The sequence below is a fragment of the Cupressus sempervirens genome, chromosome 7, assembly GCF_028749045.1.
Source record: "Cupressus sempervirens isolate cs-2001-9-10 chromosome 7, ASM2874904v1, whole genome shotgun sequence".
NCBI classification, from domain to species: Eukaryota; Viridiplantae; Streptophyta; class Pinopsida; order Cupressales; family Cupressaceae; genus Cupressus; species Cupressus sempervirens.
Window position 1 is genome coordinate 63,070,199 of NC_143124.1, and position 26,694 is coordinate 63,096,892.

General features: G+C 31.2%; 1 pseudogene; it reads left to right on the forward strand.

Moving 5' to 3' along the window:
- Nucleotides 1-535: 535 nt before the first annotated feature.
- On the forward strand, nt 536-1,852 carry LOC149545488 (protein LATERAL BRANCHING OXIDOREDUCTASE 1-like; annotated as a pseudogene).
- Nucleotides 1,853-26,694: the final 24,842 nt, after the last annotated feature.

Genomic DNA, 26,694 nt, shown 5'->3' on the forward strand with positions numbered 1-26,694 from the left:
TGTGAATTCACTTACTTTCAATGTTCTTATTTTAAAATATATCTTTGATGTGAATTCTTTTTAATGTAAGTATTTTTTTCAAAAATAAATAAATGTGACATTTTTTTTGGCTAGATAGAAATGATATTTAGGACAATGATTGCATATGTATACCTCATGTTAGAATATGATTGTTTTGTCGTGACAAAAAAATAAATTATTATATTTAAAATGTATCAAATCCCAAAGGAAAAGAATATTTGGAAAAGCATATTTAAATTAGAATACATCCAATTACTAGGAAAGCATAAAAGCAAGAGGATCTTTGGAAAACTCTACGAAATTATACGTGAAATATAATGAATGCAAAACACCAACCAACCAAACACTAACAAACAAAAACGGCATAAGAATCGTCAAGGAAGAAACGTTGAAAGAATCTCCGAAACACAAAATTACTAAATAATTACAATATTAGATAGCAATTTAGAGTTGTTTCTCATCGTCTCCAATATAATTCTGATACGTTTCCTTTGGCAAGTGACAAACTATCAAAGGGATGGCGTCCCCTGCTGGTGAATCTTTCAGTAGTCTAAGTTGGGCTAACAATTTTGTTGCTGTAGAGAGTGTGCAGGAGCTCGCAATTAAGAACTTCAATGAGAGGCCATCTTCAACACCAATTCCTTATGTCTTGAAAGTCCCTGTAATCGACATGGAAAAGCTTCTCTTGCCTTCTGATAATGAGGAAAGACAGAAGGAGATGGACATTCTTTCAGGTATCATGAAATTCATTTATAATACATCGTTAAAACCCACATAGATTGATTTTTTATACTTGGATTTGTAGTTGTGAAACATGGAATTCCGCATTCTTTGATAGATCGGATAAGAGGAGTGGCTAATGAGTTCTTTAGCCTTTCCTTAGAAGAGAAGAAAAAGTATGCCCCACAAGGAGGAGATATTCAAGGCTATGGTAATGTGTTTGTGGTTGATGAAGATCAAAAGTTGGACTGGGGTGACTTGATGGGTTTGACACTTATGCCTCGAAATCTCGTCAAATGATTCTTGATTTATTCACCTAAATGATACACTTGAAGAGTGATTATTTCGAAGAAAATTTTGGATGATAATTTATAATATAATCTTTTTTATTAATAATTTGAACCACCAATTAATGAGTTTTTAATATGTGGTTTAGGAGTACATTACAAAGTTACACTGCTCAAGTGGAAAGCATGGCTTAGATGATTCTTAGTCTATTTGCGGAAAACTTAAAATTAAAGAGTGATTATTTTGAACAAATGTTTGGGGATGATAATATGATGAGAATAAGGATGAATTTATATCCACCTTGCTTTAGGCTTGAACTAGTAGTGGGGTTAAGCCCTCATTCGGAGGGAAGTGGCATAACACTTTTACTCCAAGATGACCAAATAGATGGCCTTCAAGTTTGCAAGAATAATGAATGGGTTCATATCAAACCTATTTCCTATGCACTTTTCATTAATATTGGTGACCTAATTGAGGTAAATGTTATTTAAGTTTTGGCAATTGATTTAATTTTATCATATATCTTATTAAGAATTTTAATTCCAATATAGGTGATGAAAAATGGAATATACAAGAGTATAGAACATTGAGTAGTAACAAACAAAGTGAAGGAAATATTATCAATTGCTATGTTTTATTATCCAGGTTTAGATGATGAAGTGGCTCCTACAAACAACCTTCCTTATATAAGAAGTTTGAGCACCAATATTATATTCACTGTTACATGAGTAAAGAACTTAATGGGAAAAAGTCACTAGGTAACTTTTCCAAAATATGTAAATATTATTCAAGATTGCTAGTTAGTGTAATAATCATCATGTGAGTAGAAAAAAAATTAATGTGATATTGTAGTTGGATTAGATAGCTTTTAGATTGATATACAAGATTACAAAGGAAAATGATAATTACATGATCTCTTTCCTTGTAGTTTTCAAGTATTCTATTTTTGATGCAATATAAGATGGATTTCTTTATATGGAGCAATAAATGCTATCATGAATATGAGAAAAAGACATGTTGCTAGAGTGCAAATGAGTTATTTCTTCTCTGATTTTGTCTATCTTGCATACTATGTTTGGTAACATCTAATGAAAAACATATATCAGTTGGTTTCATAACATTACACCAAAATATTGATCATTCACAAAAACAAAACATTTCTTAATATTTTCTAATTTGATTCTATGTATTAGTGATATTTTCATTACTAATTCAAGAGTTTTAACTTATGAATAATAGTAATATATTATGTATTTATTCATTATCCTTGGTTGGTGTCATAGAGTGTTGGGTTCCATGGTTGATCCTTAATTTTTATTTTTTAATCAATACTTTAATTACGTTTTTCAAATCTTTTGCATTATTTTTTATATTTATTTTTATTCCTCATTTATAATGTTGATGATTCCAACCTTTTATTTTGGTGATTAAAATGTTGACCATGTTAATCTACTAGAAACATACTATAGTTTATGCCTAGTACTTTTTCATAAGGTTTATATCCCGAGTCCTAATTTTCTCTCATATAACTCCCCTTTGAATGGATAGACTTTGAACATGTAAAGTTGAGAGGGGGAGAAGGAGAGAGTCTTTTGAATTTAATGTAGCATCAACATGTTTTATTAAAAAACAATTTTTTTATTATATTGAACAAATGATCTTTTTATTTATTTTTAATCTAGGATTTGATTAGCAAGGATTTTTTTCATAAAAATTAATCGACTCATCTAAATATTCTATACAATTTTCTGTATGGGTAGCTTACTATGTAAGGAGAAAAACATTATTGTCACCTCTTGTGTCACCTTCTACCATGATAACAAGTAATCATTTCAAGTCAAACTAAAAGATAGCTAAAGAAGGGTACTCCCCTTAATAACACAGACACATAATAAAAATATATAAATAATAGCAAGTTGCAAGAACATAAAATTGACTTCTTTTTATTTCCAAAAGTATGGAATTAAAATTTTAACCAAGAAAATGTCTAAAGTGTCATGGTCATTTTCCATACAATATAGTATGAGCAAGAGCCACCACCAACATCCCCAAACTGTCCTAGGCAACCCTATGGGCCTTCTTTATATAGAGAATACTGCCCAAGAAGGTTTTAGAAATTTAACCCTAGACCTTGAGGTAGACAAACCATAAAATTTTATTATTATTTGTATTTTATTAAATAAGAGTAGGTCCTAATAACTTTTAAAAATCAAATATTTTTTTTGAGAAAGCTTTTTTTTTTTTCTCATTTTAGGTGGCGTGACTTTCAAAGACCATAACTTATCACCAGTTGCTCCAATTAAATATTACAACCCCATTTTGGAAATGCCACAAACTACTCTAAAACACTTAACTATTTCAAGCTCCATTTAGTTGAGGTATGAACTCCTTTTTAGAGCCTTTAAAATTAAGTTCAAAGTGTTTATGCCTTGCAAACAATACTAATTTATTTTTTCAATTTAAGTTCACAAACATACTTGATCTTACAATGAAAATTTATTGGCATGATGATATATCAAGAATGAACCTCTAGGGAATAAATTAGAACAATATAAGCTTGAATGACCAACTTACTAAAAATATTAAGGTGCTACAAAAAAAAACTCTACATGAAGATAACCCATTTTGAAAAAAATAAAACTAACATATTTTAGGGTGATGAAGGATTGCCCCTTACACCAAGGATGCTCATATATCAAATACCTAGGGTATTTTGAGAAGTGATCTTGTCATATCTTAGATCTTAAAAGGAAAACCAAGATGATTAACCTCCTTCTTCATGAATTATTAGTCATTTTAGCCCCCTCCTTTTACTCCCTTCTCACCATCATTGAAATTTGATCATAGATATGTGCTCATGGCCCCAAATTTTGCATAATGCACTAAAATAGTCAAAACCTAACTAAAAACCTAGTTATCCCCTTCAATGATATAAATTTTTATTACCTTTTTAAAGGGCCAGATTACCCATGTGTCACTTAGGTTGGATCCCCTTGCTAGGCTCATTCACTCAAAAGTGTTGCCACACACCCTATTCATTTAAATAATTTATGCATCTACCTTAATATTTTTCCCAAGTCCATTTTCAGTGGGACTCAGTGGTCGTGACGTAGCAATGGCCACATGTTGGCATTTCGAGAATTCATGGAGCATCGAAGAAAGATGGTATAGTGAGCCCCCAAAATGGAGTCTGCACCATCAAATCTTTCTTGATCTAGAGATGCTTGTGTTCTTGTAGGAAAATAGAAGATATATGGTGGGTGCAATGATGATGTCACACATAAACATGCGTCAACATTCTGGAAGTTCTTTATGGACCGAAGGAAGAAAATGCTTCACAAGCCTGAAATGCGGCCACATGTCCCAAAACTTAAGTAAACGATTTTGCATGAGGGCTTTTAAGACAAAGATCGATAGTGGAGATCTATAATAATTGATTAAAAGATCACCGTCCATAATGTATAAGGGATGATGAAGATCTATGACCCACAGGTGTTCTCAATGGTTTGAGATAAATGTGATTGCACCACATGTCCAAGTTGGCCAAGTATGAGACTTTTCAATGTTTGGAGATGATTTAGTGGGGTATTCCAATGATAAAAGGTCATGTGTTTATTGCTCTTCTACAACTTGAACTCAGTGGTTTAATATAGGGTTTTAGTGAGTTCTTCTTGAACTCTACAAAAGGCAATTGTAAATTTATAAAATGGGTTCTCCTCTATTCTGTTATGTTTACATGCAACAACCTTGTGCTCTACAACTATATTCATTGAGTTCCATTAATAAAATATTTGGTTTCTTGCCTCTTCTTTCCATTCATTAGTTTGTGCATGCATCTTGCCTCTCCTTGAATGTTAATTTTTTGTTTCCCTAATTCTGCATGTTGTGTTTAATTTGTTGATAAAGATTGTATTGTGAAGATTTCTTCCTTCCAATATTTTTATTATTTTCTAACCTTCATGTGATTCTTTGGAAGTAGAGTAGAGTTAGCACCTGTATATTTGGGTTTTCATTGATGTATTGTGAATATAAGGTAAGAGTTATAACCATTTCTATTTAGTGTAACACCCCTCTAGATTAGATTAGATAGTTTGGTTTCATGCATTTCCTTCTCTCTTTTCCTTTAAAGAGTAGTTAGGTGCATCTTCATAGTAAGGAAGTTAGCCTTCTCCTAAGACTCAATCTCATAGTTCAAGTTTTGCATTTGGAGATTGTTTCCATTTTTCACAATGTTTCCTTTAGGTCAAAATTTAGGTGAGGGTGCAAACTTTTGTGACAATATTAACCATGATGAATCTTCAATAAGTCTTCTTTTCCATTTGACCAGATATTCTTCATATGTCTTATTTCTTGTACTTGTATGTATATCTAAATATTGTTGTCTATTAGTGTTAAACACTTTGTCATATACAAGGTAGAGTTAGTAGGTCATCACTACAAATGATCTACTCTATATAAGTCAAGTCATGTAAAAATACTTGTAAATAAACATGTATATACCGAGCTCTATAGGAGCTGAGAAAGTCTTTGGCCATCGAGTATTTCAGTATAAGCCAAGCCTAGTGATTATCGAGCAGTTAGAGCATATTGATGTCAAGTTACATTGAAGGTGTCAAGTATAGTTGAGGTTGATAAACTAGAGAAAAGAATAGTGAATGTTGAGTAACATCAACAGTATGTGCCAAGCAACATAGAATTAACATTGAAGTCAGGAATGATACAAACTTTGAGGTAAACCATTTCAAGCCAACATAAACATGAGTTTTAATATTTTTAGAGGTTGTTACAGAGTCAATTATGTGTTTATGACATGCACCATAGATCCCTAAGAGAGCTGATCAACCAATCAGATGAAGTGGCAAAAAGGGAAGTGTCTAGAAAACTTTCTAAGAAATCTTTAAATAGAGAAGATATAAACCCTATTTTTTGTAACTGTGTGAGTATATGTGGAGAAGATAGAGAAATTTATTCATGCAATCACAAAGAATACCTAAGTGTGAAAGTGCAAACATTGCAAGGAAGGAAGAAGAGTGAAGTTTTGTCATTTGCATAATAGAGGTAGTGACCTTATCAAGCAGTGAAGGATGGCAAAAAGTACAGATCTGTGTCACCATTTGTGATACCAAAACCTATTTTGGTCAAATCTCATTTCTCTATCAAAGCTCAAATTTTTTTCAAAAACTAAAAATACCCTTTTATAGAAATTAGATTCAATATCATCATTATATAAATTTTTGAGTGTTTTGATTAGTTATAATATATTATAATCTCAAAGTATTATAAGTCGATATTGCAACATTTTAGAAGATGCTCCCTCAAAAAAGGAAAAAAAATAGTAAATCGTATCAAAAAAATTTAAAAATTATATTTATCTGTAGAGGAGAGAATCCTCTTCATGAATATGTTATTTTTTTTCAAGAAGGTATAGATTTGATAGGAAAGTTTTGATGGGAGGAAAAAACTATTGGGTTCTAATAAGGTTGAACTTGAGTACTTATAACAAAGAAAATATACATAAAAAATAATTATTTCTTTTTTTATGCACTAGCTATACATGTCATCTATAAGATATTTTCAAATTAGAACAAAAAAAGATGATTTGCATATACTTGTTTGACGGGAACTACACCCTATATTTTTTACAGTTAAAAAAGGGACTTCAAAATAAAATAAAATGAACAAATTCCTACTCAAAAAATTTAGAAAAATTATAGGCATAAAATTCATCCAATTCTACACATTTCATTAGTTGACATCATCTTCGTATTTTAAACACAAATACCAATTTTTTTGTCACTAATGTTGAACTATCACATTCCGATATCATGTTTCTTTATAAAAGGTGACACAAGTTTGTGCTTTTACCCAGACATAATACAGATATATTAGATTAAAGATCATATTAGAATTCAAGAGAAGAGATCTATAATTAGTAGAAGAGTATAGACTAAAGGATCAAGTACTAAATCATAATTAACATAATGGTTTTAGTAGAACTTTATTAAATATCTTAATTAAGTCCTTACTTCATTGTAAGAGTAAAATCCTATCACGGAGTAAGACTAAACAATCTTAAGAACCTTTAATAGGGAAGACCCTTGGCAAGGTAGATCATCAAAAGTGATCAAAATTTTAGCCATGATAGGTTAACTCTATGGGTGACCACAAGAAGTTAGGTCGCAATTTCGTGGAAGTCAAATCTGCAAAATTGAACTTCTCAAAAATGGCTACTTGATTTTGTTGGAATTGGGTGCTCATTTCTAAAATCATGCTTTAGGCATCCGAGCCATGATTTAAAAATCAGTTACCCAATTTGTAAAAGTGGATTAGGTGCTCGAATCGCTTAAAAGTCAGGCACCCGATTGCTTTATAAATTGGGTACCCAATTTCAAAAACTAATATAACCCTGATTTTGGCATTTTTGAAGTCATTTTCATGACTTCAAAAATGGGAGCCCAATTAGAGAGACATTCGGGAGCTCAATTTTCAGCTGTATCGACCACCCCCTATTGCTAGTCTTCGATATACCAGGTATTTTAATATTTTTTGTACTATTTTACTTAATTTTTTCAGTTTTACATTTTATATGTATGTTAATTTTTTTTTTTTTTTATAATTTTAATATACATAAAATTGTAAATTTACATTGTTAATGAGTATATTATTATATTATTGTATCTGTTAATTAAAATATAGTTCCGTAAATGTTCATTTAAAAAGTTATTATTTTAGATGTTTTGAAATGTATTTGATTTATGTATTTATTACAATGCTGAATGATTAGATTAGATGTAAATTCATTGTTTAAACATGTAATTACAAATAAATATAACCTCGACCTAGAACCATATAACCTCGACCTAAATTCATTATTTAAACTATAACCTTGACCTAACCATATAGTTATGTACAATAAAACCCTAAACATATATAACTAAGTACTTAATCACGTAACTGTTGGAAATGATTGAAAAGATCATTGATTAAAAGATGATGGAATTGGTAAAGAATGTTCTCAATCATTGTTTTTTCATTGATGTTAAACTTATTATTTGTAGGAATGACAATTTCTTAAAAGATCCAAGTACTATCACTTAGTTGATTGACAAGGAGGAGTTAATCAGTACGATGTAACTAGAGCACCTAGAGAAAGCTTGAAGTTATTTTGCTGTAATGAAGTATAAGGATCAGCTAAGACATTGATGAAATAGTGTATTGATGACATACTCTAAGACACAAAGGTTAGACACACTCATATACATAAGAAGTGTAAGGTGTAACTAAGTCAATTTGCAAAGCTTAACTAAGTTCAATTGTGAGTGCTGAGCAAGCTAGTTGAAGCTAAGCAAATTCTCAGTTCAAGCTGAGCAAGTTCAAAATTCAATGTGTACTGAGTAATCTTCAAGTGCCAAGTCAAAAATTCTTCATGTGCCGAGCATCAGAATAATGTAGTAAATGCCGAGCAAAATTGTTCAAGTGCCAAGCATCAGTAAAACATAGTTGATGCCAAGTAACACAATATGTGTTGAGCATCAATAATTCAATAGTGTTGAGTTGCTGCATTACTGAAAAGTCAAAAGATTTGCCAGATCAATAATGATAAGTTTGTTACATTGAATTTTGTGAACAAGTTGGATGATAAGGATGATGAGTTGGTGACACAGAGTTTTATGCCAACTAATTCCAAGCGAATATAGATGGATTTATCTTAATATTTCTAGAAGAAACAAATTGGAGGGAAAACAATATCAGTTTCTCAAGTTAAATCAAGTTGAAAGTGGGAAGAATTGAGTGGGAAATGAAGCACAAAACTTCTTTTTAAGGAGTTATAGGTCAGTGATCAAAAGGTGGTCATGAGTGAGAGAGAATGGTCAAGGCGTGAAGAAGCCAAGAGAAGGCTAGTGTGAAGTGTCAAGAAAAGGACACAACAAGGAAGAACATAGCATTGTGACTCTAAATTGATCAAGTGACCATAGTGTGATAGCTGAATTGGAATAATGAGCATAAGACTCAAGGAGATAGATCTTGAAGGGTGAACAAGCTGTCTGAAATGCAAGGAAGGAAAGCCAAGCAAGGAAGAAGAACTGAAGTGAGATCTGAGATCTACAAGGTTAGAGTTGCAAGTGATATCAGGTCAAAGCTTTCTAATAGTTTCTTACCATTGTATTAGATATTGAAATCCTACATCGATAGGTTAGCTTAATAGCTAGGTTGGTAAAGCCTTTGAGAAGGTGATTGAAAGTCCCATGGAGTTGGGTGGGCCTAATAGCCTTGTGTAAATCCTTTAACAGGGTGAAATTCCAAGTTGAATGTTCATAAGTCCTCTAATAAGGCACACTCCTAACAGGGTGTTGAAATCCTTTGACAGGGTCACATTTAACAGTGTGTTGTACCCTTTAACAAGGCAGGCCTTTAATAAGGCATCACTTCAGAAGGGTGAGAAAATAAGGTAGCATGTCACTAGTGGTTTTTCCAAATTGGGTTTCCAGGTAAATCTCTTTGTTATGTGTTGATTCTTTATGTTTCACTATTGTATGTTGATTAACAGTAGCTTGCTAAGATAAAGATAAAGCTTGGATGATTAGTAGAATGTATGGGCCTACTATAGATTTGGATAAAAGTTTGAATTGGAAATTTTGGACCTTGAATAACTAATTCACCCCACTCTCAGTTATTCTAAAGAATTCTAACAGTAAGACCCCGCTAAGGGATCCAAACACAAAACTTAGTATTTAATGATTTTACTTAAATTGTATTGTACTTTGTTTCATGGATCGAAAATGGATGATGTAAAATATTTTATAAATGTATATTCTTTCAGCCTTTCATACCTTGTGACATGTACAATGGATGTTTCTGCATTCTAAATTAATTTGCCAAGTGGCATTCAGAACAAATGTATACTATTTAAATGGATTGAACCAAGTAATTATTCTTTCATGTAGATGTGTTATTTATTTTACTTTTAGTACTTATAATTATTTAAAAATGAAATGTAAATGTGCTCGTTAAGGAATGCAATCTCTTATTTTTTTATAAATGTAAATTATTGTATGTATGTTATTGCTTGCTTAGTAAAACTTTTGATTAGTTCTTTGGATCCCTTGGCTGGGCATCATTTAGGATTAACTATAATCCCAATTTTAACCAAAACTCTAATTCATAACCCTTACTGTCATCCTAACCATAATCTTAATTTGCTAAAACCTACACTAGGTAATATATAAATAATTAAATAACTATCCTAAGAACCAAGTATTAAATTTATAAATGTCAAATCATAATCATAACCTTATTTATGATAAACTAAATTATCCTAGAGGAGCATCATATCTACATTTACATGTCATACATGTGAATCTAAAAACATTTACATATCTAATTACATCATTTATTATATAGGAAAGATTAAAAATTTTCATTATATTATCCATGCATATCATATCAAAAGAATCATAAAGAGATATGTCATTTACTACATCCATCATTGATAATCAAGAAGGGTACTTAGGTAAATTTATATATAACACTATATTATAAGAAAAGAAAAATACCATATAAGAGCATCTCATGTATAAACTAAATTTTTTTACCATGACACATGTAATGAGATCAAATAATATTTGTAAGATTCATTGCATATACTATCAATGTATGGGGGTGATATAATCAAAATATCAAAAAATAAGTGATATTGAAGCATTATATCTTAATATAGCACTAAAATAAACTAACCCAAGTAACCCTAAACCAAATTGAATATCAAACTAGATTGAAAGCTAACCTTGGCCCTTAACTAGCTAATATTATACTTATAAACCAAATTAAATTAAACCATGATCATAAACCTAATTATATATCCCAACTTAATAGTACAAACCAAATTTAACCTTGAATCCTTTCCCCAACCATTAACCAAATTGAACCCTTACCCTAAGATTGAACCAAGTTAAACATTGACCTTCAGACTAAACCAAATCACCCTAAACTTAAACCTAACTCAATAATATATACAACACTTTAAAACAAAATTTAAACCTAACATTTTTGAATTAATGTTGGTTTTTAATCTAAAAGCACTAACTATAATTCTATATCTAAAACCAAATTTAGCTCTTCAAAACTTAATTCAATTTATTAACTCTTGTCCTCATTGAAACTTAAGCATAAACCTAATCAAACAGTAAACCAAATTGAACCCTAATCCTAAAACTAATTAAACATTGATATCAAGGTCTCAAAATGATACATCATAAAAAAATTAGAAGAGAAGAACGAATCAGGCATCTAATTAAATAGCCCTCCGTCACCATCAAGAGGTGGAGGTGGAACATCAGTGCGAGTAGGAGGGACTACACCCTTGGATGCCTAAGAATATATCTAGAGAAGTGAATAACTTGTCTTTCCACTAGATGCCTAAACCTTTATATCCTAAGTGAGTATTCATCATAATAGTAAGCCTCTCTAGAGTTATGATAAGTGGCCTCACCCTATGTAATCTTCAGTTGAGAAGTTAGCTAGATGCAATTTGTCTATCATGATCAACTACCTTGCTAGCTCAGATGACCACGTATGTCTAGACTATCACTTGGTACTATGCTACTCTCAATATTCTCTAGAGTCCCCTAATGACATCTTCTTATGTGGGCTCTCCTTTGGCTTCGTGCTCTAGAGGCCCATGACAAAACATCAATAATTTAATATAAAAAACAATTTTAAAAAAGGGGCATTGATTCATTAACTAATCCTAACATAATTAATCAAATCAAGTTTTTAAATCCTATGGCTAGAACTATTAATTAAATGCATTAATTAAAATGATCAATTATCCATATCATCACTAATGGAAAATGAAATTAATTCCCACTAATAAAGCTTAATCATGTATTGATCAATCAAGGATTCAACCTCCACAACTCATGGAGAATGAATCCAAACCATTGAACTCCTAGAGATTTCTATAAATGTGCCATCAACTCAAGCTTTTGAGATATCTACATTTTTTGTAATAAGGTTATGCAAATCATTCTAGGTGATTTGCAAGTGCTTCTAAGTGAATTATGGGCATTTTCAAGAGCTAATCCATATTACAAGATCATAATCTCATTACACTTTATAGCTTTCTAGCATCGTGTCTAGGGTTTATTTAGTGTGACTTGAGTTCACATGATTACATCCATATTATGATTGCATGCACCTAATTTACAAAATATTAAACCTTGACAGTAACTTTTAAACTCTAATTATGTCAAGTTAGAACCCTTATCCTAAACCTTTATATCCTAAATTCTTAACCCTTAGACTAACTAAGTTATCCTAAATGGTAAACCTTTATCCTAAAAATAATCATAAATGCTAAGCCCTTCTCCTAATTCTAAATAAAAATATTAAGCTTAAATGTTAAACCCTAATGTTTACCTTAACTATTATAATTTAGATTTTATAAGTATATTTAGATTTATGATTAAGGTTTATATCCAGCAACTCATTAAAACACCTTAAGAAAAATGATAATTTATGAAGTTTAAGTATTTATGATTAGAAATAGGATTATGATTAGAATTAATATTATTATATGGTTAGGGATAGGGTTCATGTATTAGTTCATTAGGACATGATGTAGAGTTATAGTTTGCATTAAGAAGCGGATAATATTTAGGATTCAAACTATAATCATAAATAATTTAATCAAATCATAATTCTATCTCTAAGCTTTCATTCTAATTCAAACCTTAACTCTCATCCTAATGCCATCTATAATATATCCTTTAAACAATAGGACCATAATAAATATCTGAAACCTAAATATAATTCTAACACAAACCATAATCCTAGGTAAGTTCCCTAACATTAAAGGACCATAATCATTATAATAATCTTAAGCTTAGCCATCATGAAAACAGTAAACATAACAAAATTGTAAACCATAACCTTGCCATAATCTTAACTTTGTTTGATCCTGAGATGAACATATAATCCATAATGAGAATACGATGCCTCAATGTCACAAAATAAGTGTACATGAAAGAAAAATTAGCTAGGTGGCTCCTATTTTAAGAAAAGAAACCTTGAACTAACCTAGATATAGTTTTTTGGAGTATTATTTTATGATTAGACTTAAATTCGGTATTTAATGTTCAATTTCACTTAAGTGTTTAACTTTATTTATTTAATTGATATGATTTTAATAAAGATACTTGCATTTATATATCTAGTTGATATTTTAGATTTAAATTTTATTAAATAGTAATTTTGTCCTTTTTTATGTTGTTTAAACATAGATGCAGATTATATTTGGTGGACCCACCGCCACCCCCTCCCCCTCCCACACCCCTGCCTCCACCCCCTCCACCTCCACCTCTACCTCCACCTCCACTCCCACCCCCACCTCCACCACCCACCATAGATGACCTCTGTGAGACCATGAGGCATAAGCTTAACGACCTCATGTGTGATATAGAGGCTATCTAATGTGAGACCCACTCCCCTCCTCACCTACTACATCTTGCAGATAGCATGCAAGGCGTGATTCACTCCATACATCATTTATATTTTGACATTGATTCATTTAGATCATGGAGGGAAAGCATGTGTGCCTTCTACTTCAATGACTTATCATACAGATAGGTTCATAACCTCAATATAGTAAAGGGAATTTTAAAAGTTATTTTTTAAACCCTAAGATGGGTGATGAAATTAATGAGAAGAAGCCTCACATTTCCATTAGGTGATGTACACATCCACATATAGCAGCACATTTTTGGGAGTGATGGTGGATGGTATTTGACCATCCACCACATGCTAACCATGAGGTGCCCATGTACTTCCTTAGGAAGTTAGGGGCTGAGTTTGAGTTGGGTTTGAAACACAATTATTTTGATATGAAAGAATTTTAGGGGGTTGGTGGAGGGATGCCTCAAGATAGGCCTAGTGAAAAGTTGAACAATAGAATGAGAAACCATAGGTGAGGTCAGTCCCTTGTACCTCTTCATGCACCTGTTGTGCCCGCTCCTCACCATCATCGAGTAGATTCATCTATTCTTACCCATTTGAGTGCCCTTCAGGGCAATTTAGTATAGTAGTGGATGCAAGCTACACATGCTCCTCCACTTGGACATATTTGTACTAGCTGTGGAGGCATATGCATAGGTCCTCGGAGTGATGCTGATGCAGCACATGATGACCATTATGCTAAGGGTGCTGATTTTGATAATGATGTATACACTGCCCATGGTGATGGTAGTGACGAGATAGATGTTTCATCATTTGTTGACCTTATGTAGCAAGGAGAGCTTGGAGAGAGTCAAGAGCAGTAGGTAAAATTTTAATTTTAATTTTAATATAAAGTATGCATAATTATTTACCTTCTACATGCATGTGTAATTGTATTAACCATATTAATTTGTAATTTTGAAATAACAGAGGATGGATGATACTGTTCCTCCTAGGAGGTAGTATAGTCTTTTTCTGAGACCTACAGATGTTGGCGTCCCTTATATGGTTTGCACTTTGAATTGCACTATAAAATTGTACATTCAAACTCAAATTTAATAACATGTGCTCATATGTTCTTTTTATCTAATTTTGTAGGGATTGTCTACAGCTACACAGTTTGATGTTAGTACAAGTCCTACTCCAATTACCACTAAGGCACAACCTCAAATACATATGGTATGAACTTTTGACTAAAGATAAATAATTTGCACTATTTTTATGTATTTACATTGTTATTAACTTATAATTTGAACAATTTTGACTCACATGTATATATATTTTATGTGTTTTGATTTTATGAATAGGAGCCATATCATACTGCTCCATATAGGCCTCGATTTAATCTATTTTTGACTCCATGTTATGATCATCATGCTAGCATACCTATAGACACATATGTGACATTAGCTACTGCTTAGGTATGATATATATGCATGTTAAATTTATAGTGTATAAAAAATGTAGTGTACAAATTATGTACTTTTTAGTTTATGTACTTTGTAATTATTCATGCATATATAATTTTGACTAAACATTTATGTATCCATAATTTTAGGACTATGTCACCATGAGTATTGGTAAGAGCATAGGACTTAGCCAGATGGAGGTACATACATTGTCATTTGAGGTCAGTATTGTAATTTATGTACATAATATATAGTTCATTATGCTCTAAAATCAAATTTTAAAAATGTATGTACTATAAATTACAGGACCTCATCACTGTTGCATTTTGTAGTTTTCACAGTGCACCTCCTCCTGTTACTGAGGGACACCCATCTCATGTGGTATTTATTTTATTATGTAGTGAATATTTAATTTATTTGCAAGCTAGATTTTGAAACCCATTTCAATTAAGCATGTACATGATGAGATGTGCCTCATGTTACACAGGGTGATCCATCTACCTCACAAGGTGTCCGACGTGATGAGACGACTCATATTACACATGATGATCCATCTGAGTCCTCTTTGCGTGGAGAAAAGAGGATATTCGATTAGATAGATTAGGTCTTGTTGGCACTTGTAGATTGTGTTTTTATGATGTGTATTGTTTATGATGTATACACTTTGTGTTAGAATAGTTAAAACTATATTATATATGTATTTTTTAACTTCATAGATCATGTTATGATGTGTGTTAGACCATGTACTATTTTTTTACGACTTCTTATCATGCTTGTGTATGTAGTATATATTATTATGTTTCATCATGTTTTAAGTATTCAAACCATTTTCTTTATTTTGACATATTTTATTCATGAACATATGAAACATTTTGTAAGTATATATGTTAGATGAACAATAATTTTAACTATTTATAGAGCATTAGTACCGATATAAAAAATATTATTGGATAAATATCATATCAAATTTGTGCATTGAGATTCATACAAATAAAATTGACCTACTAGATTAAAAAATATATGGATAACGTACCTAAAAATGTATCATAAGTGATCTTAATGTGTTGTTTGGTAATGTAAGACTCATTATTACCTACCAATGCCTATTATTTTCTAGTAAACATATCAATACCTATCATAACCTATAATAGACATATTGACCTATTAGGACTCCTACGTCCCCTTAAGACACACATGTATGGATAACATACCTAACAATGTATCATAAGTGATCTTAATGTGTTGTTTGGTAATGTCAAACTCATTATTACCTAACAATACCTATTATGTGCTAGTAAACATATCAATACCTATCATAACCTATAACAGACATAATGACCTATTAGGACTCCTATGTCCCCTCAAGACACACGTGTATGGATAACGTACCTAACAATGTATCATAAGTGATCTTAATGTGTTGTTTGTTAATGTAAGACTCATTATTACCTAATAAGACCTATTATATCCTAGTAATACATATTAAGACTTATTAGAACCTATAGAAATTATTATGACCTGTTAGGACTCCTATGTCCCCTTAAGACACACATGTATGGATAACGTACCTAACAATGTATCATAAGTGATCTTAATGTGCTGTTTGGTAATGTAAGCCTCATTATTATGTAACAAAACATATTATGTGCTAGTAAACATATCAATACCTATCATAACCTATAATAGACATAATGACTTATTAGGACTCCTATGTCCCCTTAAGACACACATGCATGGATAACGTACTTGAAAATGTATCATAAGTGATCTTAATGTGTTTTTTGGTAATGTAAGACTCATTATTAATTAACAATACCTATTATGTGCTAGTAGTTATATCAATACCTATTATAACCTATAACAGACATAATGAACTAGTAGGACTCCCTAGGTCCCCTTAACATATATATGGATAAAAATACCTAGAAATGTATAATAAGAGGTCCTTATTTGTCATTTGGTAATGTAAGACTCATTATTACCTAATAAGGTCTTTGCACCCTACTAAGACATATTAATACCTATTGGAACAAATAACACACATTATGATGTGGTAGGACTCCCTATCTACCCTTAAGACCTATTAGGAACCCTTATAATCCATCAAAACCTCTTGGAAACCTCTTGGAAACCTCTTGGACTCTCTCACTCTCTTCATCCTCCCCTCTCTCTCACTTAACATGGTCAACATGGTTAAATATAAATGTCAATTATCAACATAACAATAACATATAATCAATACAATGAGTAATGATCTTTAAATTATCATGTACAAGTGACTTGTTTAATATTACAATCAATAGTAATTTGAAACTTCAAACAAACATTAATTTAAACATTCTTGAATGTAAAAGTAATGGAACGAAATAGGAGCTCATTACTTAAATTGACAATTAATTTATAATTTATTAAGTGCACACCTTTAACTTTTAAATAGAAGTAAACTGTCATTTCTAAATTAGTTTGTACAACATATTTCACAATATATGTAAGAAAATGTCAATGATATATTTATAGAAGTGAACTCAAAATATAAAATTGGTCAACACATCTCTTCAAATGAGGTCTAGTAAAATAAAATTGTAAAACAAAAACACGTGTTAATAGACACATAAATTAATATGAGGTATCTGAACTATGTAAATATATGTGTAATTTGTATGTACTTACTATTTGAAATTGCACAAGATGTTGATGTTCGATTGACTTTAACATTTAAATTTGCATAAATTGTAATTGAGACCTGAATAAGAGGTATTTATAAGTTCTCTAAATTAGTATTGACAACACAAACATACATGTAATTAAATTATATAAGTACACACACACACACACACACACACACACACACACACACACACACACACACACATAATACAATAAAGAAAAAACTTACATGTGTTTGATTTAAATGTAGTCATTCCATTGTACCATTTGCATCCTCTCTCTTTTGTAATGCATCTATGAGTGTCTTGTGTTGGTCCATTAAAATTGTCCATAATAACTTATTGGTGGGTCTCCCTTTGTATCTTTTTAATTTGATATTTGTTGCCACAACCAAATGAGAATAGTGTAAAATCTTCTTTTAGGTTTGCTAGTCTTCAAATGCTGGCAAACCATTTCTTCTTGTTAGGTATCTATGTAGCCAAGTGCCAGCTACAATGATAGACCCAATTGGATACTCAAAACCATCATCATCTACTTGATGACATGTCAATTTTTTCTTAGGTTCTACACATCTAGCTAGCCAATACTTAGTCTATTCATTATTATCACTAGGCACAATAACAACATAAACATGTCCTATAAGATAAGATAAAGTACAGAAACACTTTAATCACATGAATGCACATATGCAGATTATATAAATTGAAGCATGATATCACAACAAAATCTAATGAAATTGTGCATACTAGGTTGTATGAGGTCTGAAATATGACCATAGTCTTCTGACAAAAAAGTAACATTTTGGCCTTCATTTACAGTATCATCTTGAAAATGTGTGTCAATAGGTGCTAATGATATTTGTTTCCAATCTTCAACCCATTTTTTATTCTTGCATTCTTCCCATTCACCTACAAGGCAAAATTGACAAAAACAAACAAGTTCTCTAGTCCATATAGTCCAAGTGTTAGAATTTGAACTCCTAAATGAATGCCATTTAGCTGACCCACTAATTGTATCACAATCATATCTTAAAAGGATATTCTTCTCTTCAACTAGGTAGAAGAAATGTTTCATTGGAGAGTTCTCACTTGATCCTGTGTATAAATATTTGTTAGACCATTCAACAATCTCATGTGCATTTTTGAATTTGGCTTTTTTCTCAAATTTTAATTGCTCTCTACTAAGGGCTCTCTTCACAGATGCACCATCACCATCATGTTCTCATTTACCATGTCTAGCCTCAAAAAAATTCCACACATGTTGGATATTAGTTTGCCTATGTGTCCTACTCAACCAATAGAACATTCTAGCATTCTTGAATTTTCTTGTACAATTATCTGACCATATCCAATTTTGTGTCATTTGAATTTGTCTCTCTTTTAAATTATCATAAAAGACCTTGAAACAATATTGGACAAACTCAGATGAATGAAGTTTATTATCACTCATATAGAAATGGTACTCTCTCAATATTTTTCAATCGTCGTCTGTACTATCAGGTGCATGCCTATAAACTATATGAACATAAATTGTTACTTGCACTAAATTGTAATATTGTGGTTGTATCTCATCTTGCGGTGCAAGTGTGTAGTTCTTTGCAAAGTCAACAACTGAAAGTATAGTACCAATTGGAAATCTATTCTTACATATGCAAAATTGTCCATCAAGTCATCTAGCATATTGAGAGTGTTTAATATATTTTGGTATGATCACACTCTTAAACTCATCCATAAATGTATGACAACTAACTTTATCTGTAACTAAATCACACCTTCTTCTAGTCATCTCATCCTTCAATAGATATTCAATAGTTTTGAATCTTTTTACATCAACTAATTCTTGTCCAAAAGTAGTCAAAGAATTTTCATGCAAACATTCATCTAACAAAGAAAGATTGCCACACATATCACATGTACCAGAAAGACATGCATTGGAAAGAAAGTATTAATCATTAGGTGGCTTAGAAAACAAACCTGATATGAAATGCTTTATAGTTTGAGGTAGTATTTTTATACCACATTCCTACAACATTTCTTTACTATGCATGGTACCACATATAGATCAAAATACATCATAAAGGTAATGAAATTGAACATGGGTTTTACAACAACATGTGATTCTTTCCTTGTTAATCCCTACATACCATGGTTTACACTTTTCAAAAGATCTTTGACTAATGGTAATAGTTAATACCTTACCATCTATAATTTTTTAAACAATTTAGTCGGAATCATGTCCAAAAGGTGTTTAAGATGTGGATCGTGTATTTTTGACCCAACTCTCAATTTAAGAACATCTCTTGAATTAGGTGATACTCTTGTATTATCATGCCAAAAAATTTCAACCAAACTTTTGACTTCACTAGTAAGTTTCATATCACATCTTGGGAGTCTACCACTAGAAGTCCACAAAATATTTGTTGGATCACATTCAAAGTTAACCCTTCTCTTTATAGCTCTTTCTAAAGTCTTACAATTGACATTAAGATATCCACTTATGTTGCTAATCAATCTTTTGTCAGTTGTTGATTTGTTAACTAAAGCTGTTGTTATTGCTCATCATGCTACATTCTTATCTTTAGAGCGAATTCTCTTTCCAATAACATCAAAGGCACTAGCAATAGTGGATACAACTTGTTTTAAATAATAATTTTTATTTTTCAATTTTGCATACATTCTTAACCTTTTGATTACTTTTTTTCATTTTAGACATTTTAATTAGTTGCAACATCAACTGACATTGAAACTCAAATTTATTATTATAAAAAAAATGTTTATATAATATTTTCGCATGTGTCCTAATTTGTCTTCATGAAACCAATCCCTCAAGATTATCTAACACATCATTAGGAAAATAAAAATTATGTTAAGACACTTTACTATCTTTCTGACATGTTTGTTCAATAGTTGATGTTTCTATGTCTACATTCATGAAATTTTTATTTTCAACTGATATTTCATTTTCACTGGTATTTGGGATTTCAATTTCATTTTCAAATTTTCTTGGTATTTCTTTCAGAGCATGCATTTTAGTTGAAGTTTGTTGTGTTGAAAAATTATTCTCATGAAGAAAATGTAAATCATTTAAATCCTAACCTGCTTCTAAAAAATCACCTATTTCATCATGAGAAAAAATTCGAGGGTTTGGAGACACACCTATATTGAGTGTTTGATTAAAATGTGCACCTGAATTTTCTTGCATTGGGTTCTCTTCTTCGGCCTCTTCATCCATCATGGTATCCTCATGTCTTTCTCCTTTGAAACATTATTCAAGTCTTTAATTCTTTGTCTTCTCTCTTGTTGACGATGTATTTCATTCTCTTTATTTGTTGCAATCTCTTCATCTTTCAGAACTTTCATTTTCTTCTTTCTTTGTTGTTTTGATCCCATGTTTGTACCTATTTTGAATTTGAATCAATCACTTGCAAATTGTAGAAGAGGACAAGAAAATGGAATATGTGTGACAAAAGTCACTGCTGCAGATCTGAAACTATTATTCAATCATTTTAATCATTGAAATTCAGCCTGTGGGGAAGTTTTTGGTGCCCAATGGTACATTAGAAATAGGTACCCGATTGCTTAAAAATTGGTTGCCCAATTTTTAAAGAATCAGGTACCCGTTTAACAAAAAATTAGGCAATAGTTAATAGAAATTAGGTACCAAATTTTGGAATTTCAAATCGAGTACCCAATTTGTGAGAGCCGGGCGGCAATTTGGAATCGCCATGCATTTTGCATCAGTTTTTTCCTTGGGGAAAGGCATGGCATAGGCTTGGTCCCACCAAGCCATGCCTTTGTGAACCATTTTTTTCCTAAGGCATTTAATAAACAATTTCAAAGATTGTCATAATTTTTATAGGGTCGTCCCTATTGAATTTTTTGATAAAACAAAAACCCATTATAGGTCTTACTATTCTAATTTCAAAAAAGTAAATTTTATAGTATTATTAGTTTATTTGCTATTTTTCTATTATTTATTAATCAAAATTATCTCTTAAATGTTAAAAAGTGACATTCACTAAAGATTTAATAACTTTTTTATTTTATAATTTTTCTTAAATTAATTTATATGTGATCAATCTACATAAAACTCTTTTGAGGCTAAAAAAAATAATTGAAAAAAGTAAATTTTTGATCAAATTATGGTGTCCGTACATGAGCGGTTTAAAAATTTTCCTTTATAGCCAATTAATAATTAATAATTATAAAATTATTCATTAAAAAAGGATTTACGAAAATTTATTTATTTGTGTCAAATTTTGGTGTCCGTACACGAGCATGGTATGGTCTTGAAATAGGTATTTTGAAAAAGTGGTTTTTAAAGATCCATACTAAAAGAAAATTCTATCAAATGGGTACATAAATAAATTACATATTCAAAAACTAGATTCCGAACACTAAATTTTTTATTTTTAAAGTTTTTTTATATTCATTCTCTAAATGCCTCAAATTTTGACATGAATTGACAAATTTTTTCAAAAACAGGAAAAACACTTCCACTTTTTGGCCAAAAGTGAGACCCAGCTTCTTGCACTAACCCTTATTACTATAGTAAGTGAAGATTTGTGGGTGTTGTTCCCACCCTAGTTTTACATTCACCTTGGAGGGTTTCTAGGTAACCAAATCTTTGTGTTATTTGTTTACATTGCATGCATGTGATTGCTAGTTGGATCTACATGTTAAAGCATTTTACTTTACAAGTAATGTTATGCATGAATTAGATATGAGATGGAAAATGTGATGAATTCACTAAGGCTGATTTAAAGGATAATTTTTTTACATATCCTAATTCAGCCCACTCCCCGTCTCAGTATTGTGTTTCCAAATTAAGACTTACAACAATTCTTTTACCAACACAAGTGTCCAATATATCCTCAATTTTCTCTATATAGTTTCTAGAATATCCCATTTTTCTTCGGTAACCCCATCTTGAACTCTTCCTTCATGACATTAGATGTCAAATCTAAAATGTTAAATACTAGTGAAATATTCATTTCACTAGAAAATTATACTTCATAACCATTTCTTTGATCACGCTTCTTTAGTATTTCACATGGTCCAAAGTTCTTCATATTCAAATTATTATATGTTCCCACTAGAAATTGCTCCTTCCTCAAATGAACCATGACTTCATCTCCAATTTGAAATATCTTATGCTTCCTTTTCTCATCTACCTTAGCTTTGTACTATTTATTCCTTTTTGTCTTGTGATTTCTCACTTCTTCATGCAAATTCTCCAAGTGTTCTACAAAAACTTTCATTTTGGCACTACCATTATCCCCTCTATCCAATTTTCTCAATTGAAAAGAATTTCTAGGACTAATCCCATATACTATCTAAATGAATGGTGACTTCCCAATGCTTCTATTTATATCTAATCACTATATGAAAAGAATTCTTGTGTTAGAATCAAATCTTGTCCATTTGGTTTTTCTCCCACCAAAAATCTCAATAGGTTTCCCAGACTCCTATGAACACCAATTTTGCCTCTCCATCAATTTTTGGATAATATTATGAGATAAACTTCAAAAATGTCTTTACCTCTTTGCACAATGTAATCAAAAAGTACCCAACAAACTTAATGTATTTATTCAAGTAGCGGATGATATAGCCCTATATTCTACTTCTCTCCTTTTTCCATTTGACATACTTTGTAACTCTATAAAAATTGCTTGACATCTTCCTGCAACTATGGCTAATATTAGTTCTCACTAGCTAGAGAAATGGTTTTATCGTGAGAAAAATGTATATCCAACCCTCCACTATGCTTCTTCTTGTTGAAATCTGATTGAAAAGATCATTGTTGAGAAAGGGAGATTGGTGAAGTAGAATATTTCAATCATTGTTTTTTCACGGATGCTAGACACTTGCTTATAATATCCAAGTACTATCACATAGTTGATTGATGAAGAGGATTTAATCAATGAGATGTAACAACAAAACCTAGAGGAAAGGTTGAGTTATGATTTTGTAATGAAGTACAAGGATTAATTAAAACAATGGTGAAATAATGTATTGATAATATACTTGAAGATACAAAAGTTTGCTACACTTAGAAACTTTAGAAGAAAAATTAATACTAAGACTATCTACAAAGCCTGACCAAAGTTGATAGTGGGTGCCGAACAATGTTAGTTCATGCCAAGCAAAATATTAGTTAGTGTCGGGTAAAAGAAAATTCTAGTGTGTGCTGAATAACATAGTTACTTCTGAGAAAACTGCAATAGGTGCCAAGTTTCAATAAATTGTAGTTGATGTCGAGTGAAAACACAGTTGATGTTGAGAAATGTAGTATGTGACAAGCATAAAAAAGATAACAGTGCCGAGCTATCGAATTATTTGAAAAGTCAAAGATTCGCTAGATCTAAGCCGATAAGTTTGTTACCTTGAATTTTGTGAACCAGATGGAAGATAAGGATGATGAGTTGATGGTATATAATTTGAGGTTAGCCATTTTTAGGTGATTTCAAGTGGATTCTACATGAATTTTCTAGAAGAAACAAGATAAGGGACAGATACATTGTATCCTACCTAATCCATCTTAACCCTAATTTGGACAATGGAAAATAGAGCGAGAAAAGTATTCTAATTGGTGGTAGAAGTGTGTGGTGTCAAGAAGAAGATATTGAGAAGGTCAGAGAAGACCTAGAAAGAATAGAGTACAGATGCTCTGCTTTGCCAAGTGACTGCATTGGTACAACAGGCAAGAGGTTTAAGGAGACAAAATCTTGAAGAGAGAACAAGCTATCTGAGCTACAGAGACTGAAAGCCAAGCAGAATTGGGAATTGAATTAATATCTGAAACTAGCAAGTTAAGTTGTAAGTCATATCAGATTAAATACTCTATTGAACTCTCTAACAATTGTATTAGTTGGGTAAAATCCTTTGGACTATGGTTGACTTAATAGTTATTAGTGTAATACTCCAAAATTGGCACATTGCCATGATATCAATTTTGGTCTATTTGATCAATTCTAAAGTCCCATTTCACTAGGAAATTCTTATTCTAATATTCGCTAGTTGACTTAATTGTCAGATGCAGAAAACCCTAAATCTACATTTATCATACTCTTTATTTAATTCCTAATGTGACTTGTATTAGTCACATTAAACCTATTTGATTAAGATTTAATTTAATTTAACGTATTTATAATTTATTAAATTAAATTATCACCTAAGGCTAATGTACTAAGAAATTAAATTTATTTAATTTAATAACTATGCTTATTTTAATTAATTGAATGTAATTATTCAATTAAATGAAAAAGGTATTTATGAGGTCATATCTCATTTTATTAAATTAAATATCTTTCCTAAATTCTATTTCTTAGTTCAAAATGGAAATTCCTAGTTAACTGCTTCTCAAATTAGAAGTGATTCAAATCACTTACTCTCACACTAAAGTGAATCTAAGTTAAATATTTCTTACACTCAGGATCTGAGGCAGTTAACTGCATCTAAATTGGGAATATTCTACTTTGACTGAATCTTTGCTTCAATCCTAACCGTCAATCTGAGTTGATCTCAACTGTTGATGGATTCTAGGAATTCTATTTAAGAGACTCTTAATTCCTCATTACAGAGGTTGAATTGAATTGATACTGAATCTCTGCTGAATTACATGCTCATTTAAGTTCAATATTTCCATAGGCTTTCATTTTTCTAGATTATATGTCATTTAGATTTAAAATGCACACATCTAGTTAATTTTATTTCATATGTTATTAGATTAAAGTGCATCATCCATTTAGATTACTTGCACATTCATATAGTTTTTAATAGCATTTAAAACCCTTCGTTCTAGAATGGTCTGGTTGCCTACACCTCAAATCTGAGAGCATTAATAGGAAAAATACTTCTAGATAGAAGGCAACATGTCATCTTGTAGGCTTTCTCTCAAGTGAACAATCTCATGTTCATTCCACGATGAATCCACATACAAGGACTGTGTTGAAGTGTGTGTGTCAACAGAGGCCACATTTACACATATACAATTAGAAAATCCTTTAATAGGGTGGAATTCCAAGTGAATGTCCTAAAGTCCTTTAACCAAGCTCACTTCTAATAGGGTGATTGGAATCCCTTAACTAGGTCACATTTAACAGTGTGTGTTGTAACCTTTAACAAGGTTGGCCTTTAACAAGTTTGGCCTTTAACAAGGTATCACTTTAGAAGAGTGAGAAAGGAGAAACATGTTACCAGTGGTTTTTCCCAAATTGGGTTTCCAAGTAAATCATTGTGTTATGTGTTGATCTTTCATGTTTTATTGTTGCATGTTGATTTATCAATAACTTGCAAGTTTAAGTGATTAGCTTGGATACATGAATGTTTAATGGGCTCACTATGATAAGTAAAAAGGTTTTATTGGTACATCTAGACATTGAATAACTGATTCACCCCCTTTCAGTTATTCTAAAGAAGTATAACACTTCTTGATGATATTCTTCGTCATAAAACTCCTTGGAATGCACATTTTGATTCCTCTAAATAGCATAGCATTCCAAATAATTAAATTTGACCATTTGGTTCTTTTTAGAGTAAAAGGTTATGAACAAGATTTCCAAGTTTCACCAAAATCAAGATCCTCTAGATATAAAATCTTGAATTCCTTGAACCCAACAACCTCAACCTACATATCTTTCAGTAAAATCTATAATCAGAGGGGAAATAATGTCAAAAGTCATTGCAATCAAAATAACAAAGATCAAAGGGGAACAGGAAAATATTAAGGACTCAAAAGAGAAGTTATTCTTGTGATATGTTTCAACTATGGAGAATGGAATAGAGCTTATGAGTGCCCTCAACATCAAGGAAGGATCGTGAAAGGATCTAGTTATGTATCAAATCATAAGGGGCTAAAAAGTAGCAATATGAAAGAAAAGTACACTTTTCTTTTGGATTTTATTAGACAAAAATGGTTCCTTAAGGACATACTTAGCTCTCCATCAATCTAATTACTATTAGATTATAATATTAGTAAGTAATTATTACTTATTTCTAATAGAGCTACATGTAAACTATCTATTGACATACTGGTTGAAAAAAAAATTCAAAAAAATTCAAATGATATAATATTTTCAAAACCTAAAAGATGCATC